At 39.4% G+C, this 4124-nt stretch overlaps 1 non-coding gene across 1 annotated transcript; it reads right to left on the bottom strand.

Annotated features, from left to right (window-relative positions):
* Window positions 1-3489: 3489 nt before the first annotated feature.
* Window positions 3490-3596, bottom strand: LOC125163104 (U6 spliceosomal RNA). Its single transcript, XR_007151274.1, has one exon. It is a non-coding gene; the product is annotated as a U6 spliceosomal RNA (small nuclear RNA).
* Between the last annotated feature and the right edge of the window lie 528 nt (window positions 3597-4124).

Below are 4124 nucleotides of genomic sequence, written 5' to 3'. Positions count from 1 at the left end.
AGAAGGCTGCATGTTAAAATGCATTAAAAATGAACAATTACTTTCTTTTCATTCTTATATCTCCCTTTATGGACTGTGATTCATACATAAGAATGCTCTGTCACCAGAAAAGCATAAAAATCAAATTTCACCATGCCATATTGCTACTAGGAAAATATGCAGTGTTGAGACAGTGGGTGATTCTTTCTCCTTTGGTCTTTTTTTTCCCCTTTCTTTTCCTGTGTTATTACAATGTTAATTGTACATTTTTTTCTATAACAATAGTAAGTAATGGTAGCTAACATTGATTGAATTCTTAGCATGTGCCCGCAACATGCCAAATGTTTACACTCCCTATCTCTTTTAACCCTCACAAAAGCCCCAGGAGGTAGATATTGTTATAATCTATGAAACCACACACAAAAAGTTAAATGTTAAGTATTTATAATTTCCTGCCTGCTCTTCACCTTTTAGAAAGGTAGAGTCCTTGGAGGATTTTTTATTTTCCTTGGTGGGTACTACTGAGGACAGGAAATGGAGAAGCCAAGAGAGAAGGGGCTAAATTCAAATAAAGAGATGGAGATTCTGAGGGCCTGGAGGGAGCTGGGCTGAAGAGCTGGAAGGGGAGAGTAAAGAAAAAGAGAGGGTAGAGAGGAGGGATAGGAGGAGACTGGCAAGGGCTGGCAGGCTGCAAGAAGAGGCTAGAGAGAAAAAGAGGAACGTGCCATGGTTACTACAGAGGAGAATTGGGGGAAAGAGTGGGCTATTTGGAGAGGATATTTCAGTTCAGGTACATGAAGTATAACTTACTCTTTCATAGCTTCAAGAAAGCCTCAATACAGACTCTGCCATATTTCATCTAATCTAAGACACCACTGCCTGTAAGATACAATCAATGGCAAGGTACATCATTATTTTGTGTGCCAGGAAAAAAGGAAGGAAGGAAGGAAGGGAGGGAGGGAGGCAGGGAGGGAGGGAGGAAGATAGGGAGGAAGGGAGGGAGGAAGGGAGGAAGAAATTACAAGTCCCCATCATTTGAAAACATGTCCCGATTTCAAAGAAACATAATGGATTATTCTGTAATCCTCTCTCAATCAGTTTTATGTGTTTTTTTTCCTTCTTTTTGTAATACAACACTATTTGGTGAGGCCAGATCTGAGCTGCCCAGGAAGGCTTGGCTATATTTTAGTTACACACATTTTACAGATAAAATTGAATCTCGGAGAAGCTAAGTCACTCATCCCTGAGCTCACAGCTAATAAATGGAGAGCCAAGATTCCAACCCAAGTTAGCTTAATTCCCAAACCTGTGCTCTCTACTTTTTAATTAAGACACACCATCAATAGTTGGCCAGTATTTTATTAAATCTGTAGTTAGTAACAAAAATAACTTTGGAATTAAAAAATAACAGCTTTACATAACATCATTTACACATTGTTGTGCTTCAGAACTTCTTGCTCCATCTGGAGCAAATTGTGAAAAACCATGATTTGGGCTTTGTGGCTCAAGAATTCCTTTCTCTTCTTTTCAAATTATCTTGAATCAAATAAGGATAGGATGGCCAAACACCTGAATACTCATCAGGAGTGTCTAAAATCAAAGCAAATTCTGCACCTCTGCTAGGCAAACATTTTCTTTTGGAGACAACAAAAGAGAAGACCTTTTTGTGAGTCACAGAATTAGAGAAAGAAACATCAAGCTCTAGGACCAAGCTCTAAGGACAAGTTCTAGAACCAAGATCAAATATACAAAATGTAAATGGAGGAGCAGAACATGAACCTGGGACAAAGTGTTCAGCCTCGCTAATAATTACAAAACTCCCAGACTCTCCAATTCCAAAACGGGTACCTGACAACATGGTTTTGCTACATTAACCAGCACTTTTAACAATCCGGACCTTTGCTCATCTGGCCCTCCATCCAAGAATGCCTCCTCCCCCTACTCCCACTTACCAAAATCCTTCAAGGGGGAGTCAAAAGCTTCCTTTTCCATAAATCCCTCTCAAATCCTCCAAGAGGATTAATGGCTCTTTCTGGATTCGCCTGTCATGATACTGATTTTCTTCCTCCTTGGTTTACAGGTTGTTGATGAAAGACCTCCTTAGTAGATTATCAGCTTCCTGAAGACAGGCATAATTTACTTGTTTGTTGGCTTGTTTTTAATGAAATCATGCTTATAAAGCTTGAGCACAGTGAATGACATGTAAAGGGGAGCTGACTGAAGTCCAGAGCAAGGACCAATGTAAGAGACCAGAATATGGGGGTGCCTGGGTAGCTCAGTCAGTTGAGCATTGACTCTTGATCTCAGCTCAAGTCAGGATCTCACAGTTTGTGGGACTGAGCCCTGCATTGGGCTCCATGCTGACAGCATGGAGGCTGCTTGTGGTTCTCTCTCTCCCCCTCTCTCTGCCTCTCCCCTGCTCATGTGCACACTCGCTTATGTCCTCTCTCTCTCTCTCTCTCTCTCTCTCTCTCTCTCTCTCTCTCTTTCAAAATAAATAAATAAGCATGAAAAAAATACCAGAATATGCCACCCCAAATATGTCTCTTTGGTTTAAGGTTTATTTTGAGCTCATGCTTTTTGAGAAACAGCAGACACAGAAGAAACTCTGAAAGCAGGGTAGAAGTTACCATTTTATAAGGGAAATTTACATTTATAAAGGAAATCTCCATTTGTAAGGGTGTACCAGAAAGAGAAGGAAGACTTTAGATCACAAGAGACTTACCAATAGAGAAGGCACTGACTTAAATGTATATTAATAAACCTTATCCCTATTGACTGTACTCTTCCTGGTCATTTTCCCATAACTTGCCTCCCCACACTTCGTTTTAGCTAACGATGGTATTTAAGCTCAAGTTCTAGCCACCTCTTTGAGTTACCTTTCCCTGAGTTTCTCCCATATATATGAGATACACATGTTAATCAACTTTTTTGGTTTTTGGTTTTCTCTTATTCATTAGTCTTTTGTAATAGAGGCTCCAGCCAAGAACTTAGAAGAGTAAAAGGAAAGGGTTTTCTTCTCTGCCCTACACCACCTAGTTAATGGTTGAACCAGCTGGAGCTGAGAATGCAACCGCACTTTTCCATGGAACCCTGGCTCCCGCTGCTGCCCCTGTGGGCACTCCAGTAGCTATTCTTGATAGCGGTAACAACAACAAAAACAACAACAAACAAATACATTAAAAACCAAAACACTTAGTTCATAAGGAATGAAAGAAAACTTGGTGGGGTTAATGTTCTATTTCTTCTTTTCTTCAGCTTGATTAAGAAAATTGTCAAACTATTGAATCAAAAAGTTGAAATGGATGATAGAATGCATTTCATTTATATTCATTAGTTGTTAACATTTTTGCCTTTTTTTCTGAACAATCTGAAAATAAGTTATACATCCAGACACTTCACTACTAATTATTTCAGCATGCATCTCCTAAGAATAAGGACATTCACCTACATAACCATAATAAGATTACCAATAATAAAAATAATTTCCTAACATTATAATTCTTTTTTTTTAGTATGGAACACTTCATGAATTTGTATGTCATCCTTGCACAGAGGCCATGATAATCTTCCCTGTATCATTCCAATTTTAGTACCTGTGCTACCAAAGCAAGCACTAACATTACCTAATTCTTTTTTTTTTTCAACGTTTATTTTATTTTTGGGACAGAGAGAGACAGAGCATGAACGGGGGAGGGGCAGAGAGAGAGGGAGACACAGAGTTGGAAACAGGCTCCAGGCTCTGAGCCATCAGCCCAGAGCCCGACGCGGGGCTTGAACTCACGGACCGTGAGATCGTGACCTGGCTGAAGTCGGACGCCTAACCGACTGCGCCACCCAGGCGCCCCTAACGTTACCTAATTCTAATTCTAATTCTAATTTCCCCAAACTATCCCCAAAATGTCTTTTACAACTAGATTTTGTTTTGTTTTATTCAACTAGGATCTAATCAAGGTTTATACATTGTATTAGGTTATTTCTCTTTGGCTTCTTTTAATGTAAAACAATCCCTCAATTATTTTTATTATTTATGATACTGACTTTTTGAAAAATGCAGGCCATATGTCTTACAGAATGTTCCACTGTCTGATTGTGTTTGTGTGTGTGTGTATGTGTGTGTGTGTGTGTGTGTGTGTGTGTGTGAT

Source organism: Prionailurus viverrinus, chromosome A3 (genome assembly GCF_022837055.1).
Source record: "Prionailurus viverrinus isolate Anna chromosome A3, UM_Priviv_1.0, whole genome shotgun sequence".
Classification (NCBI taxonomy): Eukaryota; Metazoa; Chordata; class Mammalia; order Carnivora; family Felidae; genus Prionailurus; species Prionailurus viverrinus.
Note: the sequence above shows the minus strand (reverse complement) of the source record. Positions and strands in the feature narration are given on the sequence as shown.